Below are 12127 nucleotides of genomic sequence, written 5' to 3' on the forward strand. Positions count from 1 at the left end.
TTTGTTTTGAAAACACCACCCATGGTCAGTTAAACTCGTGACCTGGACAGCCTGGCCATGCAAGGGAACAGGGCTGCAGTTTTGCACCCTTCTGCAGCCTGGAAGTGTGTGCAGCAGTAGCACCTGTGAGCAGTAGCACAAGTGGGAAGCAGGAGACCCATACCTAGGACATGCCACACTCAGGTAGCCCTTGTCCCTCTTCTGAGAAGACATGACTGGTGAGAAGTACCCAAGATGAGATGCCTGTGCTGCATTGCCAGACCCATGTCCTTCAGACTGGCCTGATAGAATTTCACACCATGTCCAGTGCCGTGTGATGACTGCACAAATGTCCCCACTGGTGGCCTCAGTCTCTTGTTTGGGGCATGAAATCGTCCAGCTAACTCCTGAACATCACCTCAGATAGAGGAGGACACATCCCCACAGTCTCAATGCTCATTCCACTCTTGTGACAGCTGCAGAAGCTACTATGGAGAAAACCAGTTCAGTGCTGAGAAAGTACTGCAATAAATGGGAGAGACATTTTCTCTCTCTACAATTTGTCATCACAAACAAGGAGGGACATAAGGGGTCAAACTGCTTTCTTGGGTCTCGCAGCAACCTCCCACAGCCCCCCACTGCTGGCCAAGCTGCAGCCCACACAACTCCGAACTGCTCACTGATCTGCAGGAGAGCTCCAGGAGCCTCCAACCAATGGATACAATTGACTTACATGTATACATTTCTGTTATGTATAAAGAGCCAAATTCATTACACACTAAAGCATGGTAGTTTTAACTTAACACTTTCAGGCTCTTCCTTACTTCTGCTGGCAAGACCACTGTATTTTCTCATGCATGTGAGGAAGCTTTCCCAAATAGTATCACAAGGGAAAAAAAAACTATGTACATCTTTCTCTGCAGGATGCCCAAATCGCCAAGTTTGCAGTGAGTGACGCAGTAGCTGGGGAGTAGCTGAGAGGACTGAGCCTGTGCCTGCTCCGTGGGAGGCGTGAGGATCTCCTCACAAGGTGTCAGCAGATGGCTGGGTGCTGAAGGTATCTCCCTGGTGACACCCACGGGAAACAGCTGGCAAAAAGCTAGGATGAGGGACAGTTGCCTGCACAATTTGTCCAACACAGTTTAGCCGCCTCGAGTGCCTTTGTTGGGCTGAAACCATGGCACAGAATGCTTGGGAGGCTGCTGCTTCTCTGCAGCAATAGATGGAGCTGAGGCACCACACGCATGAGCACCTCAAATGGCACGAGTCCTCTACATTTACACACCTGAATCATTCCTCTGCAAAGCAAACTAAAAGCAACTGAAAGAGCTGGTCGTCACAGGAATTCAAGCTACAGCTCTCCTATCTGCACTGTTACAATTAGTGTGTAGGGTTAGACCTGTGAGTATCACGATCTGATAACAATTACCAGCAAAATACCAAGGTAAAGGCCAGTGACACACCCTCCCTCTTCTGTTTACAAATGTCATGGTCATATGAGACAGTAGTCAAAGACATCAGTAGACTAAAAATAAACCACAATAGGATATGTTGATAAATATTTATTTCAAAATACAGCTTTTTACATGACTAATGTTAATGTGATTTCAGAGTGAGAAGAAAACAACCAATGTTGATTGCATGCTAACTGCATGCAGAGGAGTGACACAGGTAACTACCATCAACCCTAGCATTTTATTCTCCTAATAGAAAACATTAGTAGGCACATCAGTCAATGCCATTTTTGCTTTTAACCTGTGACTACTAGCACAGGTTGCAATTTTAAGGCCACAGAAGGGGAAGGGGAACAGTCATATGCACACAAAAGGGTTCATCCTTTCATAACTGTTTGGGCTGGTTTCATGCACCAGCTAACAGAGTCCGGATCACAGAGAGGTTAGAAAATGTCTGCCTAGACCTTTAAGATGATTTTATTCCCAGTTAAATCACCATCAAACCCTTTTCATAATAGCATCTGCCACTGAACCATTGCTAATTAGTCAGTCCCCCTTCAGCGAGGGAGGAAGACGTGACAGTAAAGATGGAATTATTTTTAAAAATGGCCCAAAAAGCCCCGATAAGGATTGCAGCACTTTATGACCTACACCATGCTTGTCACAGGGCAGGGAGGGGGAATTTGCACATCACAGCATGTTGCAATCATTGTGGAAACATCTTTCTCTTCTTGCTTCCTTCTCCACCCTTGTTAAGAGAGTTAAAGTAAGATGGGAAAGCAGCTGCAGATTCTAGGACATCCCATCTGGGGAGCCAGGACAGCAGTGGAATGCTCCTTCAGTGTGTTCTATAGCCTCAGTGGCTCTTTGGTTGCTTTAATGTTTTCTCAGTAAGCATCACTTCTCTAACTGTTATGAGAAGCATAAACAAAATTCATGGAAGATCTTGAACAGTTTGGATGTTGGTGCAACAAGGGCCACACCCTTGTGGTCAAGGGATTTACTGAAGCAAATAGTTCTACTGTGCTGGGGGAGAGAGAGAATTGAGAGAAGCCCCTTGACTTGGAGATAGATATGAAAGTCTACGGAATGACAAGTCTAACACTTAAATAAAATTTTACATTCTGCACACCACAGTCTCCAAGGGGAAAAGCAGGGCTCTTCCAGAGGTGAGTTTAATAGGCTGAAAGGTCCACAGGGAGGAATGCAGGAGCCCCAGGAGTGCTGAAGCCTTCACTTGGCTTGTTAGTCTCACAGATATGTCTGAACAGATAGAGCTTGAATCCTAAGCACAAGAGCGGCTTTAATGGAATTGATTGTCCATCATTTTCCCTAGAATATGGAGAGGGAAAGGCGATTGTATAGTTGGGTATCTGCAGTTCCTTGGTGAGGACAGAAACATATGGTCCCTGAGGCTTGGAGAGTGTTCTTTGAAAAGAGAAAGTGGTGTGTTTCAAATGAGACACCCACCTTCTCTAGGGCAATGCACTGGCAATGCCAGAGAGCAATGGGCTGCTCTGCTGGTTTCCTAAAGACAGGAAAACCTGGTGTCAGGGGCAGATTCTCCATCTTGTCTTTTCTACCTCTTTCCAAACAAAGCGGAACCCACAGCACTGGAGGAGCTGCTGCTCACGGCAATAACCCCCCCGCTATGGTAGTCTCATCCATGTGAGCATCCACAGAACATGATTTAGGCTACACGCCCAAAACAGCATCTGCCCACTCCTGATTCTACAAGGACCTCCCTAGAAACACCGAAATACTGGTGCAAAAGCTATTTTCATTCTATCACAGGCTGCAATGACACCAGCACAGGGTCCACCCTCCCAAATGCACTCAGCTCAGCAGTTTACCAAGCACACTCAGAAGGGCCAACAACAAAACGGGGTACCAACACTGACAGCCTGAATTTTAGCAAAGATAAAAAAGAGGGGGGTATAGAGAGAAAGTGAAACACTCCAAAGCACGTTTTTATTTTACTGTTCTGTTAAGCATCTGCCCAAGCTGCATTAGCAGTCAATAAGTTTTCTCCACAATTCTCCACTTTCATGAAATAGAACTTACTTCTGGTGAAAAATAATCTAAACAGACCAAGAACATGTGCATCATCCATGCAGAATGGGAAAGCATTCAGGGCAGTGGGAAAGGGTCATCTTGCAAATGCTGCAAAACCCATCAACAGACAAAAGTTACATTCAGTTCCTAGGAACTAATACACATAAAAGGAGACCTTCTACCAAGATAGCAGAAAGCTCAAAGTAAAGGAAGAAGAAAAGGTTGGGGATTCTCAGGCCCATACTGATTGAGACCTCTTCCAAGAAAGACATAATTCCAAACATACCTTCCTTAACAGGGATTTTTCCTAGGTCCACAAATAAATTTCTCTCTCTTGGACAGTGCCATTCACTTTGGAGAGACTGTCTGGTGGGCAGCTGTGTCCTGCTAGTTTTTTACTATTAGGGAGTATTCTCCTTGCATAGAGTATGTGATAAGAACATACCTGCACGGTAAGGTAGATTCAACCAAAACCAGCAGCAGAAAACTTCCTGGAAAAGATATTCTTTCCAAGTGCTTTTTACTGTCTTAGTAATTATACTAGTTGAGGAATTAACATAACATTGGTGAAGTGTTATCTCAAGAAACACATGTACTTTGGCACTTGTGCTGTGTTTGTCGAGGGCATTGCTGAAAGCCCTCAAAACCTGCCATAGTGTCAATCTCTGCTTCAGTCATGCTCCACTTCTCTGGAGTGGAAACTCCATCAAAGGCTTAAATCAAAGAGCTGAGTATATGATAATCACCAGGTGAAAACTAATCATGTTTGGGAGTCTAAAACATCTCCTTTCTTTTCCAAGACATCTTTTGCTTAATTCTGACCAGCCATCAGAGAACAGAAAAATATATATGGTCTGACTTGTCAACCAGTCAATCCTCCATGAAAAAAGTCTCTTCTATAATCTTTTCCTTTCCATACACCCCAAATACTAGAAAACACAGGCTTCCCCATGATATTTGATTGGTTGGGTTCCGTAACAGCTGGTGGTGTGGAAATAATGTTTCATAATATTCTAACACAAATTAATAGTTTTAGCCAATCCCCTTTATTAAATATGCTTGTTTTCTTCATGTCAATGACATTAATTTATATAGAAAATGTAATAAGACAGGAAAAGGTATTTCCTAGTAAGATGTTAAAAAGCTGATAGAAAAGTAGAATAATGTAGTATGTTCATTTTTAATTACATTCTGTATGTGGTCATTTCAGGCATTCTGGAAATAGAGGAATTATTCAATATATAACTTTGGCAAATATACTTACAAATATACTCCAGAGACACTATCAGAAATTTATACTACAGAATAAAAGCCATCAGTTAAAAGGAAGGCACTAGATATTAATCCTTGTGGTGAAAGAGCTATTTCAAAAAGTGAATTCAGCCCCATCCTCTTCAGTATGTACCTACTAAAATTCAATATAGTCATCTTGAACCTGTACAATGTCTGAAACAACAGTTCAGAAAAGGGTAAAAATATACATTTCGTATTGAAAGAAAGGTTCACTCTGAAAATCAGGTATAATAATTAGACATTAATACTCAACAACTATGTCCATGTTCAACCCTGGAACAAGTCTGTGCTCTCTCAGAGAAGTCAGACTCATTGCAGAGGCTGCAGGAGGTGATAGGTCTTCATCGCCAGCACAGCAGGACATAATAAAGCTCCACAATTAAGCATTTTCCTGCTTTTCTTTATTTTAGTAGTTTCTTTATGGTGGCATAAGCACTGAAATTGGTGTTCTCAACATTTTTTATACATAGGTTGTTTTAAGCTTAGGATTTCCCTGTGCTAAAAGCAACAAGCTCTGTTCACCAAGGCTCCTGCTTAGCTGCCACAGGCTGCAGAAGTGAGAGACCACGGTTTTGCAAAGCCCAGCACCTCACTCTGAGGTTGGAGTTTGCTTCTCAGGAATCCCTCCAGAGACTTCTATGGTGTTTCCAGGGGAGAATTACCCCCTATTTTACTTATATGCAAGTTTGAAGGCCCTTTTACCACCCTTCTGCAAGTGAACTTGTATCCAAAAACCTAGTTTGTGCTATCTTATCTCTGTTGAACCCCACAGCTCCTCAGAGAGGCCCCTGTAAACAGAAGCATCAGGAAGGGGGACTGCAAGCTCAGCCTCATCTCATAGCCTGGCTGAGGCAACTGCAGGGGCCAGTGCCTCCCCAGGGCCTGGGGGCAGAAAGAGTCAAAAGCATGTTAAGGAAATTGAACTTAGGTCTTGTTGAGACTTTGAAGGAAACACTTCCAGAAAGGAGGGCAAGGGAGAAGTCACAAATCTACGTACACTGGCTGGCCTGTGCAGCCATGCCCACAAGGTAAAAGCTGCCTGATTTCATCCATGCCATGATGGCAGCCGAGAGACACCCACAGCCCTCCCACCATTGCATCAGCCCAGTGACACCCACAGCCCTCCTGCCATCCCCCCAGCCCAATGACACCCACAGACTGCCAGCCTCTCAGTCCAGTGACACCCACAGCCTGCCAGCCTCTCAGTCCAGTGACACCCTCAGCCCACCCGCCATCACCTCAGTCCAGTGACACTCACAGCCCACCCTCCATCCCCTCAGCCCAATGACATTGACAGCCCACCCGCCATCCCCTCAGCCCAATGACACCCTCAGCCCACCTTCCATCGCCTCAGCCCAGTGACACCCTCAGCCCACCCTCCATCCCCTCAGACAAGAGGCACCCACAGCCTGCCCGCCATCACCTCCATTGCCTCAGCCCAGTGACACCCACAGCCTGCCTGCCATCTCCGCAGCCCCTCAGGAATGCCCTCCCCATAGCCCTTCATACCAACAGCCTCGCCTGCTGGGGGCATCCAGACCGTCGTGTCAGAGAGCGGGAAAGTGCAGCCCTATGGCTGCGGGGCAGGAGCCCCAGAGCCTGCCCCCTTGCCCAGGCCACTGGAACCTGCAAAGCCAGAGAATTCCCGCCACTCTTCGAGTGCCCGAGGGTACAAACAGCCCGTGAGGTTACTGTAAAAGAGGTGCTCTGCTCAAATACACAGGAGATCCTGTTAGAAACATCTCAACTTCAAATGAACACAAATGGAGGGGGAAAAAAGAGTGTGTAAAAATGGGAACCGAAAAAGTGAGGAGTGCTTCTCTCCAGCCAGTGGGCTCCTTCTGTCTGTGGAAGCAGTAAGGAGACATCAGGAGGAAAATAGCTCTATCTAAGATGAACAGCTGCACTTACACTGTGGTGTTGTTGCTGGTAAAGCCTGTGTGGTGCTGCAGGAAACAGTGGCAAGAAAGGGGAATTGAAAGCCTTGGAGGAGCTCTGGGAAGCTTTCTCCACAGGCTGGCAGCCGGCCAGCTGTTGGCTCAGCCTTGCACAACCACTTCCTGTGGTCAAAAACACCCAGAAAGGGAAACAGGTGGTGGACAGAGGTTGTGTGGACATGGAGGTGTGAGGGCATTGGATGAGGCAGGGACCTGGGACACCTCCCCTTCTCCATGGACCCGTGGGATGCCTCAGTCCATGCCTACACTCAGTCTTCCCTGCTGGCACTGAGCCATCCCTCAGAGCATCCTCCCTTGTGGGCTATCAGAGCCCAAGGCAATGGCCAGTCTTTCTTACTGACATTCCCATCTCCCTAAATATGTTTTTGCCACAGAGACCGTCTCCTTCATTCATCTCTTATCCCAGGAGACACAACTTTGTGGGGCTCCAGCTCCTGCTTGTTAACTCAAGCCAAAAGGAATAACTATAAACTAAGAATAAATACTAATTAACCTGAATCTTTCATCGTATCGTGATCTGAACCAGATGCTATATCTATCTTTAACTTTAGGCTGCATTGAGATGCAACCTCTATCCACAGCAGACAAAAATAAGATTCCTTCTTTTGATAAAGTTAATTGTGGGCCTCAACAAGACACATTTCTTGGCAATACCGTGATCTTATCTTTAAATGCTGTGAACTCACAAGGGTTTGAAAGGTCTTACATTTTGAGCACCTCCCATACAAGTTTTCTGATAGAGGAGAATTTAATCCAGGAACTTTCCCACGTTGTGCTGGAAAAAGAGGTGCAACGAGGACAGCTTTCACAGTGCATGCAAAGGTTGAAGAGAGGCTTTCCCATAAAACCCAGCCAAAGTTGTACGAGTTCACAGCTGAGATTTAGTCCCCCAACCCAGGGAACAGTGGGGTGGAAGCTATACAGTATCCCCTGTTGAGCTGATTGAAATCAGTAGTGCTTTATATTGGTTTTAGTATCAGAGAGAGAATAACAGAGCAGGGCTAAACCCAAAGATTTATTTCCCTAAGTGTATCAACATTTTCAAAGCTGCTTCGATTTTTTTTCATTTGTTGGAAGTAGCTCCAATATTTTCTAAATTACTAAAAACCACTGTTGAAAGCTCCTGTAACAAAACTGTGTTTTTCATTATGACTGTTGGTAATTCTGCAGACAACATACATATAGAGAGGAAACTATACAAACCAGACTTACTGTAAAAGCCAAGACCTTTCATAGATGCAGCTGTGTTCTCTTGCAGAAAAAAATAGGTTATTATTTGGGGGAAAATATTTTTGGACTTCAAAAAACAGTGACAGGGATACCAAGCAACTCTTTGGCAACAGCTATGCAAAGCTAAACTCTGCCCAGTTCCACCTCTCAGGCACCTTCTGTGCAACAGTCTCACATCAGCTAGGTTGGTAGCCAGGATTAGCAATTTAATCTTTTCACACCATTTCAGTGTGGACACGTAAGTTTTAATAAGCCTGCGGATGAAGTAAAAAATTAAGCCTCTACCATTTTAAAGTTGCATAAACATGTTTAAGTGGTTTAACAGTGTGGTTTGTTTATACAGCATGAATGTCATAGTATATAGCAGCACAGCAAGCTCAAAGATGTGTCCAGCAGAGCCAGCTATCCAGGTGCTGGCACGCCTTTCCATCCCCAGATGATGCTCCCTCAGTCTGTAGGACAGGCACCTCACTTGTGAGGCCAGGACATTACCCACCCCCTCGTTACATAGGCATGTGAAGAACTGCTTATGTGTCAGTGCAACCGGTTAGCAACTGGGTCCTCTGAAACAGAGACACCTTGCTTTCCTAGAAGACAGACAAGAAGACAGCCCTCAAATTTATGCTGGAGGAACGAATGGCATCTCCATCCTCCAGGAGGGCTGAAATAGTCAAAAACATTGAGGATGAAATACTGTTCTACCTTCTTGGTGAGCCCAACCACCACCGACCTCCTCTCTGTGTCTTGCAAGTGGCTGTGTTTCCTAAGGTAGTAAGGCACTAGTGAGCAGTGAGAACAATACAAGATAATCAGAAGTTACCTCTTTCTTACCAAAATTGATGGGAATTACATAACCAATGTGTTTTTGAGAACCTTGGTAAATTTAATGCCCAAATTGCTCTTCAGTCCTTCCATTTAGGGTAGAGGCTGGCTGTAAATCAGCAAAGGTACCTAGTCGAGTTGAAACACTGGCCAGAGTTTAAGCTACCTGAAAAGAGTCCCAGGTGCTCGTGTGTATTTAGGCACGTAAAACAACCTTTAAAAGTCCAGTCAAAATTTCTGTCCTTGAACTGAACGTTCATATTCTTAGATGAGTCCCATAACCAAAACTGCCATCATAACAAATGCACAGGCATCTCCTTTCCTGGACGTGGGTGGTTTTGATGCCTGCACTGGTTATAAGAAGCAATGGACTAAGGGAGTACAAAAAGATGAAATTTAGGAAGATGAGTAATGTATGCAGTGTGGAGGCAGTGAGAGATGATCCACTTATTATGTGCTTTTATTTAATAATTTATAAATAAGTATCAGCCTTCCCCAAACTGCCCCTCAACCCAGCAATTACATGCTGGCTGTTTTCTTGTTAGTACTATTCTTTTATAATAACAAACTGTTCCCAAAGCCTCACATACAGAGAGTTAGACAATCAAAGTACTGTGTGCAATTTTCCACTTAATTCATTCAGTTAGCTGCAATTAAAACAATACAGTTCAAAGCCTTGTGTGTTTCTCTTAAAAAATACAAAACTTTACTTGTTTCTATTAATATATACAACCTACAAGAAAGAGTTAACAAAGCCCCTTTGTCTCCACTGTTGTAGTAATTTTCTTGTCCTTTTCTGTAGATGCTCTGGCAGTCATCAATATTTCTTCAAAAGACACACACTTTTCATTCAACTGCAGAGAAAGGAAAGGAATCCAGTGGGTCAAATTCCCTTGGTGTTCAGATCCACTGCAGCTGCCCAGGAAGGAATCTAGGTGAAGGTGTGGGGCTTGCATTAAGGAGAGGATCAAAACTATTTAGAAGGGAAGAAGCACCATTTTATCAGGCAGTAATCAAATTTCCATCCAGATTTTACCTAGATATTTTACCTAAATATTTCATATTTCCAGAAAAGCAGTGTCTTCATGGCTACTGATCCCTGCTTACTCACTTCATATAAATGACACACCAAGTTTCAGCATCACTATAGAGCCTTTCCTTTTTCGTTTTATGAGGCTTCACTAGTGCAACCTGATGAGAGTCTAATTAATATTATACCAGTTTTGCAGGTTCAAAAGAGAACAGCTCTACCTTGCTCCACAAGAAAGCAATAAGCCATCCTATTAGAGCATCTGTGACTGTCTCCCATACCACCAAGTTCCCTCAAAACAGGGCATATTTCCATCAGCCATGAACACAGAGCATAGAGTGCTCAGGGAGCAGCAACATCCCTGCTGTCTGAGGATGCCCTGTGTTTGTCCGAGCCTCACAAGGTTTCCAGAGCTTCTGTGAGCAGTAGCTCAACACTATTCCAAGTAGAAGACTATGTTCCTGGTGTGCTACTGTTTGGTATGTTAATTCAGTATTTCAGCCCTAGTTGTTGACAGAGGCTTTGATTCAGCCTACTCCTGCAACAGAAAAACAAATCACTGATTTGGATCTGTAGTCTTAACTATTATCTCACCAACATAAATGAGCATTTTATTTAAGCTCTATTTCTCAAGAAAGAACTATTGTCTGCTTTGATAAGATGGTATGAAATTTATCCAAACATTTATCAAACTATGTGAAATCTCATTCAAAGAATATATTCTGAGATCTTGAGAATAAAGCCCCTCAGGAAAAAGTAACACCAAAACATGTGTAAGAGCAGAGACTCCCAAAGTCTAGTCCAAAGGGAATTCACAGCTCATCTGGTGCTTACCTTTACTGTTTTCTTCCAGTACACAACAGCACAAAAAGGACAGGGCAAAGTAAGGAACAAAAACCGGCTTTTATTTTTTTTACATAAAGGCCAAACCCAGCTCCAAGAAACACTTTCCAGTATTTTCCTTCCTTATAGTTACTGCAGTTCTACAGAGATGTTACACAGTGATGAATGACAAGGGAAGCACTTCACCAAATAAGGTACCTATTCCAAAATTATTTTTATTAAAAGAAATGCTAATACCATACTTCTGGCATATGACTTATGCTTGAAGAATCCTGCAATTTGCATATAATCTAGGTGAAAGAAATTTAGTTGAAACACCAACTCCAACTATTCATGAATGTTTAAAAAAAAAAGACAAAAAAAATTCCACCACCACTGCTTGGCACGTTTTTTCCAAATGTGTTTTCTTAGCTTAGGTTGTTATAATTGAGATAGTACTTGGCAGACAGCAACTCTGTGTTCTGTAATAAACATACTTTGGATATGGCATTTCAGGGCAATTGGATTACTAAAAAACTTTTTATAAAGGTAAATGTATCATCAATTTATATCAAGGATCATGTTATTACAATAAAGTAAGGCACTGTCCAGGAAATCTAAGACATATTTCATATCACTTTAGTATGTCAGCATTATCAACCTATCCACAAAGACCAGTAACATTTTCATTATCATCTACATTTAAACTTCTTTAAGGTTTCAAGTGCCCTTATGTTCAGTACCTGAAAACATGCAATTTAGTCCCACAGAGTAACTCCAAAAATCACATCAAGGAAGTTCTTCAATGGTTTATCTCAATGACTTCCAGATTAAATCTGCTCTTCTATAAACACAGAAAAGGCCTTTCTGTAAGTGCCTATTTAGATCTTTTCAATGCAGGAACACAGGACCATGCAACTTTTAAAACAGTTATTAACTCTGCTGATGACACATATACTGAAATCCATGCTGAGACCCTTAATATCAGAAGAATAAACCATATTTAAGAACTAAAATAAGATTATGGAGCACACAAAAGGAATAGTTTTGTTTCTGAAAGTATCTACCTTTTACCCCCTCACCTTTCATTTGGGCTTCATTAAATTCCCAATTACCAGTGCAAGAACGTGCAGTATCAGTGCAATAAGTGCACAAATGCCAGAATGCCAAGGTAAGGAAGAGGCAGACATTATAAATCTGTTCACTGTAGTGTTCCAGACTGGTGCTAAAATAAGAGTTATGAGCTACATTCATTTCCAGTAAATATAAGATTATCTATAGTCAGCTCAGGCCTTCTTTAGTCATCATCTACTTGGGAAGAAATTATAGGTTCTGTAGAACAGCATTCACTTTTCTCAATGTTAGAAAGCAAAAGTGAACAAACTCTGGCCCTTCTCCAGTTCAGGTCAAGGAGAGTTACGTGTGTGAATTCCTGAGGGTGACATCTATCCAGCCCAATACAGCTGCACTTACCCACCCTGTAA

The 12127-nt window shown here is 43.1% G+C and overlaps 1 long non-coding RNA gene across 1 annotated transcript in view; it reads right to left on the reverse strand.

The window, feature by feature from the left end:
- Positions 1–8587: 8587 nt before the first annotated feature.
- Positions 8588–12127, reverse strand: part of LOC108640942 — a 41213-nt gene continuing 37673 nt past the window's right edge. Inside the window, exon 5 of the long non-coding RNA XR_003916079.1 lies at positions 8588–9764. This is a non-coding gene — a long non-coding RNA (uncharacterized LOC108640942). The remainder of the gene's footprint in view (positions 9765–12127) is intronic.

Source organism: Manacus vitellinus, unplaced genomic scaffold (assembly GCF_001715985.3).
Source record: "Manacus vitellinus isolate BGI_N305 unplaced genomic scaffold, ASM171598v3 scaffold_48_pilon, whole genome shotgun sequence".
Taxonomy (NCBI): Eukaryota; Metazoa; Chordata; class Aves; order Passeriformes; family Pipridae; genus Manacus; species Manacus vitellinus.